Genomic DNA, 12,863 nt, shown 5'->3' with positions numbered 1-12,863 from the left:
CTTTCAGGACATACCCCCTTATTTTTGCACCACTGCTGCCCTGCAGAAAAAGAGCAGCAAAGCAGAAGCCTCACTGAATCTCCAATTACAAAGTCTACCATGTAAAATGCCAATTAAACAATTGCCTTCTAGCTCTCCCTTGTGCCAGCCAGTGTTCAATCCAGTAAGAGTTGCATGTCTTTAAGAACCATAGTAAAACACTTCAAAAGCTCCACTTTCCAAAAGTAAGGTGAGAGAGAGAACTGGGGGCAGAATGAAAAGCACAGGGATGCATCTCCATGAAAATTATCAGTTTAATTTCCCTTTGCACATACCACAGAACTGGAGAGGTTGGACGGCACCTCCCAAGCTTGTCCAGTCTAACCCCCCCTTGAAGTGCAACTTTCCAGTCCAATTGCTCCAAAAATAACTGTGCGGGAACATGATGATCCACCTGGATTTAGGTTGGTGCTGGGGTAATGACTGGACTACAAAAATACATCTTCCTATGAAGCCCAGCAGTCTCAGAGCCGTGGGGTAGGGATGGCCCAGCAGGGTAGTTTCTGAAACCTCAGAGAACGTTGCTAAATCTTTTGCTTGGTGGTTAAGGCCAAAACCGAAAAGTTAGTCAAAACTGGGTTTGAGCAAAGTTTAGAACTGGGAACTGTGACTGCAAATGGCACGGGAACAGATACAAAAGAAAGACCATCAACAGTAGCAGGGAAAACAAGCAAGAGAAACTCGAGGTGCAGCATCAAAGCACGTAATTTGCAATTTCTCTTTCTGCGAACACCAGTCATGGTCCAAGACTCTCCTCAGCAGCTGTAAGAGCACAGAGCTCGTATCCAGCACATCCAAATTAATGCAGGAGAGTTTAGGAGGTCTGCCCAAGTAATGTCTCCACACAATTATAGCTCAGAAGTCATAACCCCTCCCTTCAATATTAAAGAAAAAAGAAATCACATTTGCAGCCAAAATGTACTGATAATACTGCAATGGCAGCATGGCCCCAAGCCTGCAGCCTTCTCAGAAGTCATTCTCATTAGAAGAAAACTGAAGGATCATCCTCTTCACCCAGCGATTTGCAAGACATTTAACACACGCTGCTCACTAGAAGACCAGCACAGTCTCAGGAGTGGGCAAGGGGAGTTTAAGTGTTTCAATCCCATCCCTGTGCAGGTTTTACCTGGAGGAGATGGACAGCATAAAGCAGAGCTGGGAAGCAGCACCCAGGAGGACACCAGAGGCAAATTTCCGCCATGAGGGGTGGGGGAAAGGCTGCTCACAGTAAATTGTTTTGTCAAATAACTAGAGGGAGGGACAATGTCTCCTCTGGAAGGCTGACAGTAGAAGTCTGTCAGAAGCAAAAACAATGGATAATTCATTATTCTTAAATATGAAAGGACCTAGAACTCAGTGATCTGCTAATTAAAAACAAAATATCCACAATATAGTTCCAGTTCAGTTCTTGTGAGAGCCAACAGAGAGCAATCCAACCACCTCTAACGTCAGTAAGAGCTTGTTTTAAGGACTCATCCCTTAAAGATATCAAAATTTAATGGAAATTGCAGATATTTAGTACTCGTCTATTTCATATTCAAATATCCGAGCTCACACATAATACACCAGAGAATCTTCACCAACTCACTGTGTTTCAGCAGTTCTAGAAATCACTGAAAAGTAACTGGCAAACCAACTAAACTTCCTTAGTGTAAAGCTGCTCCTTGAAGGCAGCTCTGGAGGGGCTCAAAGGAGTGAAGTTTTATTTTCGTTTCAGTTGGTCATGCAATGGGTAAGAATCAGAAAGCAGCTCTGATGTGTGAGAAGTAGCACAGAGAAGCTCTGTGACAGGGAGAAGGAAAGATAAATTGTGACTTTCTGTGAAGATGACAACACTTAAAATTAAATGTCCTTGTCTTAATTTCTGCTCCCACGTAGCCACAGTAGGTTGTGTGAGGGACAGAAGAAAACTAAGGTTTCTTCAGCCTATCTTTCCCACAGTGTTTTACAAAATAGGGAGGGAGTAGAGAGGTCTTCCAGATAAATCAGGATCTGCAGGGATCCAGCTGCACGATCCCCAGCCTTTTGTGAGAATTTTCCTCCTCACAATGTGTACAAGCCATCCATCAAAGGATCCACAAAAAACAAAAAAATCCCAGAATCACTTGGGTTGGAAAAGACCTCTGAGACCATGGAGTCCAGCCTGTGACTGATCCCCACCTTTTCACCAGCCCAGTGCTCTGAGTGCCACCTCCAGGTGTTCCTTGGACACCTCCAGGGATGGGGACTCCAAACCTCCCTGGGCAGCCCCCTCCAATGTCTGACAGCCCTTTCCATGAGGAAGTTCTTCCCGGTATTGGAAATGCTGGACAAATAGCAATCTTGAAACACAAAGCAGAATGACAGGTTTTAAATCCACCCTCCCTAAGTGTGGTGCCTCAGTGCGGGCTGAAGGGAGGCAGCTCCCACAATTTTAAGACTTGCAATATCCCAATTCGGAAAAGGTGTCCACATCCTTTGCTCCAAGCACTGGACAGCAGGAATTCCTTTAAGGACAAGCAGAGGAGATGGCCATGACAACTCCATGGTCACCGTCTCCCTTTCACCTGCCTGCTCACGAGTCAGACACCTCTAAATTAGGAGGGACATTTGTTGAGGGACATTCATCGAGCCTTTCCCTGAGCCACAGACACCTCAGAGTGACCACCCTGAACATCACTGGATACCCCGTGGTCGGGGCTTAAATATTCCCTTAAAGCTTTCATTTTCCATTAAAATTAAAAAAAAACCAACCTGGAGCTTCATCCTCTAGTCAGGCAAGGGCCTGAAGAGCAGCATACCTGCATTCTGGTTTCTACCCTGGGTTATTACCCAGACTGTTTATAAAACCATTTTAAAATGCCAGCTTTTGTGTATTACAGTTTTATTAATCTTGAATGATACATCATAGGTGCAGGACAGATAAAAGGGTTACAAAAACATGGTTTGCATCTTAAAATGCTTTAGTGAAAACAAATGAATTCTCTTTATTAAATGAATTGAACCTTGCTGTGTCCTCCACGGAAAGATTTCAGTATTAGTGAATCTCCTCCTTCATTGTTCTTTTTTCCACCTTATGTTAGGGGAGGAAAACAAGTATTTCGGCATTTACAGCTCCCAAATGGTTTCTCAGTTTTGAATTAAATAGGCTGTGATATGAACTATCTGAATACACAGAAATAAAGGAAATATTCTCTATGCACATGCAGAAGAGGCTACTTTTGTCAAAAAACAGGTTTACTGCTTCATCAGACTCTGGTTCCATGTGCTCAGCCAAGAGTGACAACCTCCACTCCACTGGTTTGACTTGATTTGAGATACTGGCAGTAGAAATACAATATTTATATTGTACACCCCAGGTACTGTTGGAGTCCATTACAAGAAACAGAGGCATTACAGCAAAAGGCTTAGGCTTTAGAAAAAGGCATTTATATATTTTAACCTATTTAAACAGAAAACTTTTTTTAACAAGAAACCAGATTTTGAATTCAGGTTATAAACCCAAGTTTAGGTGTAATTACAAAGAGAAGGTAGAGATGCTTCATGGCTGGTTTTATCAGCCAACTTAGCCAACAATCAGCTTTTATTCTTATCAAAGATACAGATGCATCCATTTGCCATTAAACAGATCTGTTTCCCACAAACTGGACACAGCCTCCAGGCTCCAGATAAGCAGGGAATCTGGCCTTCTAGCATCCAGAGTGCAGGAATTTTAACACCTTCCTGGAGCAGCATTTAAACTGATCATTAGTGTCAACAAATACAATCCAAATGGACCGTCCCAAACCTCTTTGGAAGCAGAGACTCTTTTCTGCTTGTTCAGTGTTTAACACCCTGGAGGCCCAGCTCCAGCAACGCCCTCTAACTGCAGCCACTTTAATCTTCATTTTAACTATTTTATGAGCCATTTGTACGCCAAGGTAACCCACCTAAGCAATCAAATACAACCCAAAAAAGATCTGGATCCCAGTTTAACAAGCCTCAGAGGGGAAAGAAGATAATACCTGAAAAAGTTCCATGTTCCAAGCCAAGGTTTTATGGAGGAAGGGGAGGTTGGAAGGGGACCGAGAGAGGGATGATCTTCCCATAGCACTACAATGCCACAGGAAAGCACCATGTTTAATGTAATCAAGCTCTACATTGCAGCCATATGGAAACAATTTCAGTCAATAAACAACTCCTGCAAGAAGACAGCAGAGGAACACGAAAATCAGATCCTGATTTAACCAGGAGGCAGGAGAGCTGCTGGCTGAGCTCAGAGGCTGCCATGAAACGGAAATATCCATGTTCACCAAAACTCCACAGCTTTGGGTCCCTATCACTTGCCTTTGACTTCCACACCTCAGACAGCAGGAGTACAAATGGCACAGCTGCTTCCACAGCGGTTCCCAGCCTCCAAGATCCTGGGCCTCAGTGCTCTCCCCTTTTTTCCCCCCTTCCCAATCTCTCCTCAAAGCCTATTGCTGTGGCCAGCTTCCCACCTGATAGCCAGAAAGGAAGCAGACATCCCAAACTTTAGATACTCTCCTGACCTCTCTGCCATTATCTGCCTGGAATTTGCAGGTTTCAAAATAGGGACTTTCTCAAGGAGCAAATCCTTAAAAACACCCACCTGGAAAAAAAAACCAACCCAAAGCACCACACATTTCACTTTTTCCTGTCAGTAGTATTTAAATGAGGCTTAGTTTCAAGATCCCATATTATCCAGGATCCTAAAAACCAATGGCAAAAATACTGCCTCTCCTGCAGAAGACAACATTCCTGTGCACTGCTGATTACAGCTGCAACACCAAGGGAGTAAAAGCTAAATCAGTTTGGGACAGGAAAAGGGAAATTCAAGGGAACAGCCAGCAAGCGAAGGCAGCTGCATTTTTAACAAAAAGCAAGAAGGCACAGTGCTATGAATAAATCAGAATTTACTTGAGTATGACAGAGGAGTGACACCAGTATTTATGAGAATAATGCCCATGAACTGAAGGGTAATTCATGAGTGTCTTCAGGAGTAGCTGCTTGGTTGGAAGTTCATCACTTCCACAATGCCAAGGGATCTGGCAGCACATGTGCCACAACCACCCCAAGAGCGCTGACATTTTACACCTGAGGACATCCAGAAACAAAAAGCCTCGGGATGTTTCTCTTAACAACAAAAGTGCAAGACTCAAGTATAAAAAACAAATACAGTACCATTAATAAAATTTAAACCCCAGTAGCTTTCTGGTAGAAGGGAAAACCACTGCGAGTAGTGGGAACAGTCCCCAGTAGTAGACTGGGGCAACACACCTTTGTCACATGAAGCACCTTCTAATTCACCAGCAATAAAAGATGATTCCCAGCAAATCCATTAGCAGAGAAACATTTAAATCAGCCTAAAACCCACGCACCAAAGAGGCCTTTCACCCCAGGCCAGGTGGGTGTTCCTATTTTGCCAATGCTCCGCAAGGGAATGGAGCAAATCTGCAAATCTGTAAGCCAGTTATCCATCCAGGCAAAGAACAGGAAAAGAAAAATCCGTGTTTTCCCAGTAAAGAATTACGAGAACAAGGACACCGGTAATGCCAGTCAGCACATTTTAATGGCAGAAGTCTTGATAAAGGACTAACTTCGCCCTTTTGAGATTACAAATGGAGTTGAGCAGAGTCAAGCACATGCACAGAGCGTACTCTGGTTCTGGTGGAAACCCACATCGGCTGCTCCGTATTCAAGAGCTGTCAGTCAGCCAGTTCTTAATCTACTTCCTGGGATTGCATCATGCTAATTTTTTTTTGTCACTAAATTTAAGGTCTGATGCAGTTCAACATTTTTATCACTGCAGATAAAAATCTGAGTGACACCAGGGCTGTAGCACAACAGGACATTATTAGGAGGAAAGGACAGCAGGAGAAAAGAGGCTGAAAACCTGCCTTAAGTTAACTCAGGAAAGCCAAACCCATCAGAATACAAAGGCTAATTTATAATCTAAAAAATGCAGACTGTAACTACTAAATGGCAGACTTTACTTGAGTAAAGAATGTCAGTACTGGGGCAGTGAGGCTCATGAACAGGATTTCCCTGTGCAAAAGGGCTCCTGGGAACCTTTTCAATGGCTGTGCAGCAAAAAGGGCTAAAGGCACGTCGGAATTTGGTATGGATCAGACACAGGCTGCAACAAGCACCGTTTTTGGTCTCCACAATGTTAAAAATAAACGGAGAGCATGAAGAATCACCGGATGATCTGAGTGCTGGAGAAAATGCCTCAGAGTGAGACTTAAAAGCTCAACTCTGTTTCCTTATCTATCAAGTAACTTGATTACAGAGTGTAAGTACCTTCATGGCAAGAAAGTCCTGGATACTAAAGGGCTCTAATCTTGTCAGAAAAATCCTAACAAGAACCAGCGGCAGAACTTAGACTAATTCAAATTAGAAATCAGCCACTTACAACTACCAAGAGAAGTGATGAGCCTGAAATTACCAGTGATGGACACTCAGGGCTGGAAAGCTTTCAAATTGTTTTTAGCCAAACATCATTTACTGGTCTCAGTTTCAGAGTAAATGATTAAAATTTAAAGGCCTGTGATACAAAGCATATAAAACATATCAGGGAAGGCAATTTAATTATCTGTTCTCGCCTTAAATTTTATGAATCTCCAATATGTTAACATCACTCAACTTCTGTGGACCAGGAAATTAAAGAGGGAGGAATGAGTTTCAAGTTCAGCAAGTTCCCTCTTTTTCAGACTTATCACTAAACAGCTGGAACTCCCACGAAATACAAACAGGGAACGACCAACTAAGATGTCTGGAAATCACGTGTGATACAATTTAGTGGGGAAAACTCTGATCAGCTACTTACCCCTCCCACCTGGGGCATGAAAAATCAGTATTAGCTTAAATACCTAGTTCTCATTCTGGATAACTACACCTCTGACATCCAGGTTTCTACTCCCAAGAGCAGCAGCACTCACTACCAGCCAGCCAAGTCAAAATGCTTGCCCTGCATCATAAAGTAAAACCTATGGCAGAGCCTAGAAAGGAAATTTCATTGCCAGGAAGAACTTTCCAACACTCAAGCACCACTTCCATGTCAGAGCTGCTGCACACCCAGTTGCTCAAACCCCCAAACCCTGCCAGTTAAATCACAAAGAGATTTGTGGTAAAAGCTGACATTGTAATCAGAGAATCTGATCATGGCAGAGAAACCGTCCAAAGTAAAGGTCAGAATAAATATCCAAGCAGGAACAGCGCTTGTATTTGATGAACTAACTAACTGCTTTCTGCTGCCATCAGTACTACAGTGCCATGGTAAGAACAAAAAGCAGATTCAGTGCTTGCCTCAGAGCTCAGAAGAAACGGGCAGCTCAAAATGCAGGAAATGACTATATGCTGCACTTCCCAATTGATAGGGCAAGGGCTTATCAGAAGAACAAAACTGGCTGTTCACAAGGCCCTGAAAGAGTAGCCTACACTATTGTTTCAGTGGTAGTTATCCTGCTGCTGAACTTAAAAATTCTAAGGAAGTGAAAAGAAAAAAAGACTTCTTAAACACTAAGTTCAGAAGGGGGGAGAAGACTGATACCAGGAACTCAGGACAAGCAGGATTCAGCTGGGGGCAGACCCAAACATAATTAATATATTTTTATGCCTGGCTTGTAAATTCGTTCCTTAACCCAACATTAAGATCTCATCTACCACCACAGCAGTGAATGGGATTCATGTAAATTTAATACAGCTTAAAAATACATCTTGTACATATGGAGAATAAAAAAAAGGCCACCTCTATGCATGAAGCAGGCGTCAAAATTTGTTTCCTCAGGCTGGAAGAAACTCTTTCCTGGAAGCAACACTCCACCCATTGGGCAAACAGAGACTGGAAGCACTACCTGCCAGCATTCCATGGACACACACGAAGTGGGATCTTTGTCAAGCCATATTACAGACGTGACTTAGGTGTACTCATGTACAACCTGATGGAAGGGCTTGGTACTAAGTTTCAGGCTGGTAATTGCACTGAAACCAAGATGAAATGATGAAGTGAACATTCAGAGTGGAATTCTGTAGCAAAAAGTGAACTGACCTTCCACAGCTCCTGGTTGGCTGCACAGGAAAGATAAAGCAGAGCACACTCTGTCAGGAGCACTACGGCAGTTCCCAGTTTTAAGAGCAGACTTTAACTTCAGACTCTGCCTGCAGCTTTGATTTAGAACTGGGAAAGGGAAATCTCCACACAGGGAGAATAACCAGTTATAGATTATTTCTTTTCATTCTTAATAAAGCACATCAAAACAGTACTTGTTCAATGCTGGTGTCTGCATTAACATGGGGCTGAAGCAAAACAAATGACAAACATGCCTGTGCATTCCTGAGATAGATCTGAAGTCCAACACCAAAAAAAATCCTATTAAATGAAGCAGAAGAAAAGCAGTGCAAGAAAGAAGGGCATCCCTCACAGTCTTGGGAGGGGCATCTCTCACAGTCTTGAGAGAAAGTTTGCTTTTGGTCTGATGGGGGGTAGAATATAATGGATTTAAAAGCAAGAAAATTAACTGAATAAATAAGGATGAGAAGTGTCGAGCCACAGAAGTCAGTGGGAAATCCTCCCACCATCCAAAAAAAAAAAAAAATCTCTGGACTTAAGTATTCTTAATGTGCACATTAGATGGCCAGCCAATAAATTCCTTATAGGGTTACTGTATACCAATATATCACGGATGGAAAGTGCAACAGATGGGGAAGACACCTGAGTTGAAGTGCCACTGCCTCAGTCCGTGACCTTACATGAGTCACTCGGCCCTTGTGCCTCTGTTTCTCCATTTGTAAAATACCAACACCTCTGTCAAGCAGTTCTGGAGATTTACAAACAGAGGTACAAAGTATTGTTGTGTCATGGAACAGTGAAGGAGGGCAGTGGCTCGGCCAGAACAATCAGGTGGGAGCCATTGGAGCTGCACTGCACCGGCCACCACGCGAGCTATGGCCATAAATCGATCAGCCCTGATTAGGTTGGGCTTTACGACGCCGTAATTGTCACAGCAGCAGCTCCAGGACTGTGACATGAGCCCTGCGCTCAGCAGTGTCACACAGGAAGCCTGCACCAACCCCAAGCTGCTGCTAAACCCAAGTGCAACAGCAAAGAACAGGAGCTTCCCAAACTCAACAGATATTGTAAGGTTATCAAGGATAAAAGCTTCTCCACGTGCTCATATGACCCAGGCTAACGCTGTGTGAGCGCCAAGTCCAGAGGGGAAGAATATAACCAAGAGCATGTTTAAAGAAAAAGATATATTCACTTGAAATCTGCAGGCACAACACAGAAATAAATGTGTTTCTCACAGTGACAAGATGAAATTTTCAGTTGGTCAGTGACTACAAAGCTGATTCTCTACTTCTGGCTGTGGATCACATGACAACCTCAAATACGTAAGAACATTTTATCTGCCAACTTGCAATGAAGACCACATAGTTAATAGTTTGCAACCTCCTTTCCCCCAGAAGATCTTCAGAGTTGAGTAATAAAATTCCTCACATGATTTCAATGAGAGGGTTCACTTGTCAGGGGCTGTTTCGAGATAGTATCATATGTCAGGGAGGTGCTGCTCAGATCAAGTTTTCCAACCTTGTGTTTTCAAGGCTTGACTGAAAATGAGAAAAAAAAAAAACTTCAGGTGATAAAGTTTGAAACTGGAGAAAAGAGAAATAATCTCTAGATCTTATTTTCAAAATGTCAAAGTTAGCCAATTAATGAGGGGAGGAAGAAAAACTGATTAAAGCCCTGACAAACCCTTGAGATCACAGACTGATTTCGAGTTCTGCCGCAGACTCCCTGTAGGAACCTGGGCAAGTTGATCCCTCTACACTTTGGTTTGCCACCTGCGAGACGAAAAATAGCACTTTCTTTTCATATCCTGTCATTCTTGCTCATATTGTTCCCCAAATTAAAAGCATTTGTCAAAACACTTATCTTTAGCATTTACCCTGGGAATTGCATTCACAGCTACCACACAACCCATTTGCATGAGTGAGTGTTCAAATACAAACTCTTAGGACACTTTGCTACCCAACTATCCTAACTTAATACAAGTCAGAAGGGAGCTGTAGTCAATACATGAATATTAGAGTGCTAAAATACAGTTTATTACTAATCTTACAAATAAAACCAGCTTTAGGGTTGTGCGTTAGACCCCCCTCCAAAAAAAGAATCAAATTCTCCTTATTATGTCCTAAAAACCCCGTTGTAATCACAGTATTGGTCTCATTGCATTGATAACCCACAAGATCATATTATCAGCATAGGTATAATTAAAGACCAATCCCGCAAGGACATGTATGCAGAATCCAATCCCCATTTTGTTAAAATCAGTATAACGTGAAATCAACTTTGGGGACTTTAGAATCAAAGCTGCATGAAGTTATCGGCAGGAGGAACAAAGGCATCCTTTTTTTTTGCAGTAAGATTCTTAAGCTGACAATATTTTGATTTCAAATTCTAAACTTTGAAGATTAAAAAGATTTGCTACAGATGCCAATACCATAGCCTGTCATTCCGTAACATCCTTAAAAGCTCTGCACAGAAATCATTGTGAAGCACAAGTTGCTTTCTTTAGATTAAAATGTGCTGTTACTTCCTGAAAATTCATTTGTTTTTTAACATATACAACCAAGCATCTTCCCAGATCCCCTGGTATAAGGAACAGTACAGCTTCCTCCTTTCTCATGGTTTCAGTTTCATTATTCTCCTAATTCCCCAGCCAAAGACCCAAATTTCACCCCTGCCCCACTGACACACAACACAAAAAGAGCAGTCCCAAAAGTTAATGAGAGAACAATTCCTAACAGTCACACTTAATAAAAATGCATTTTATTAAAAAGTAAATTAGTTTTAAAAATGAATGTCAGAGCTCCACTGTTTTCCCAAATCCAGACAGCAATGAAAAAACATACCAAACACTCCCATGAACCTATGGATTATCACTATAAAGTAAACACTTCATAATAATTTAGTTTTCAAAACACTGCACAGCCATGAACTTTTAATATCCCTTTGTAAGAGACCGGTAAGACCCACACAGACACTGCCTTAAAAATAAGCTTCCTGCAGCTGACAGCAGCTACCAACTCTGTGGAATTATCAGAGAGAATTATGCTAGAGAGATGCACGTTGTCCAGAAAGGTCAACAAACCCAGGGGATCGCTTGAGACCACTCAGTAAAGCAGTTCTAGAGATAACCAGGCCTCATCCACACAGGATTTTCTCCCAGATTTCCTTACCCCTCCTTAAAAATCCTGCCGTTTCACCTAGGGTAGCATTCCTGTAACCCATCTGGCAGCCTGCATACCACAATGTCGTCTAGACCTGCTCTGCTCGGAACAGTGGGATGACACAGGAGTAAAAATGCTGATGCCTGTTCTGGTGCTTGCACTGGTGCTAAGGGAACGAGGGGAGGAAGAACAGGCAGCGCGGAGCAAAACACAAGTTCCTTGTTCCCAGCCTCCTGCCCAGGCTCGTCTGATAATTCTGTCAACCAGACAGAAAAAGTTGTGGCTGTCGCAGGGCTAAAGAATAATCTTCACATAAGGGAAGAGAACATTCCCAAAGCCCAGTTTTCACATGCAGAAACAAACCCTGCCCCTTCCCGAGCCCGGTGCTCCCCAGACATGCAGATAACAAATGCATCCCTGCACAAACATTTCCCATCCCTTTCTTCCTTCTCCCCTCTCTCCACCTCAGAGATGTTTTCTTAGCAATTTGGAGAAGAAATGCTAAAAAGGGAGATGCAAAACACAGAAATAAATTAACTTTGTTCTTTGCTGTTGACAGATTTGGTCCTAGCATGATGGGAGGAAAAAAAATTGTTAGGAGTGATAAATCCATATATACCTACTCTGAACTACACCCCACTTCCCAAGGGACACGGTATAATGGTAAATAAATATAGATGCAGTTCCTACTAATGAGGCAGGGTACAGCAAGGCCAAAGAAAATGCAATCATCTCGGGGAAAAAAACTGCACAGGACTCCTCCTCTCCCATCCATGGAGGAAATCAAATGCCAGCTGCACCATCCCAGGAAGGAAGCAGAGCCTGTACCTGATGAGCCCTGCAGAAATGAGCGAGTCATATCACGGGACCCGAGCAGGCACTTCAGGCTTTCGCCAGCCCACAAATCGTCTGCAGAGCACAATTCCTCGCTCCGGTATTTTACGTGGCATCATTCATGCAAATTATAGGGGTATTTTTTCCCAGTGTTTTCCTTTTTCCTTCCCTCCATCCCCACTAGTTTGAAGCAGGGGGACGTAGGTAGCGTCTCCCAGCTCCGCGTTCCCTGGCCATCAGTTTTAACACTTTCCTCCCTACAAAGTTTAAATCTTCCCAGTTTTTGTTCATAAACGTTTTGTACTTAAAAGCCACCGAATCACACTCCCAGTGTTACTTCAACAAATTGAGACAGGACTCGACTCCACATACATGCTTAAACCTTCATTTCCTCTTCCTTCTTCCTTCCCCACCCCCAAAAAGAGCTTTTTTTTTTTTTTTTTTTTTTTTTTTGTCCCTAACACGAAGGAACTGGGGAAAAAACAGCACGTCCAACCAAGGCTTTTCCAGACCTATCGCAAAGAACAAAATGCTTCCGAAGAAGTGCTCTGCAAACATACCAAGAGACACTCCAACAACTAGGGGGGAGGGGGGGGGGGAAATAAAGAAAAGAAACCATCAGACAAAACTGAGGTCGAACAACTCGGCGGGGTCTGGCTCGGGTGTGTATTCTGCACCTAAATATACTCGCCTCCTGTTTTGTTTTAACCCCGAAGCCGAGGCAAACACTTCAGCAGAATTCCCTGCCGCTTCCCCCGACCGCTCCTGCGGTCTAACAC

General features: G+C 43.0%; 1 protein-coding gene across 9 annotated transcripts in view; it reads right to left on the bottom strand.

Moving 5' to 3' along the window:
• Window positions 1-12,863, bottom strand: part of HMBOX1 (homeobox containing 1) — a 107,054-nt gene that overhangs the window by 93,059 nt on the left and 1,132 nt on the right. The window contains exon 2 of one of the 9 annotated variants that reach the window (XM_032103589.1): window positions 9,518-9,627. The exons of 7 other annotated variants lie outside the window; for them this stretch is intronic. The gene's annotated coding sequence lies outside the window, so the exon portion shown is untranslated. Of the gene's footprint in view, window positions 1-9,517; window positions 9,628-11,259; window positions 12,527-12,863 lie in introns of those variants that run through there. One more of the 9 variants, XM_032103590.1, reaches the window with a different exon arrangement.

Source organism: Corvus moneduloides, chromosome 3 (genome assembly GCF_009650955.1).
Source record: "Corvus moneduloides isolate bCorMon1 chromosome 3, bCorMon1.pri, whole genome shotgun sequence".
Lineage (NCBI taxonomy): Eukaryota > Metazoa > Chordata > Aves > Passeriformes > Corvidae > Corvus > Corvus moneduloides.
This window is presented reverse-complemented; position numbering and strand designations above follow the sequence as displayed.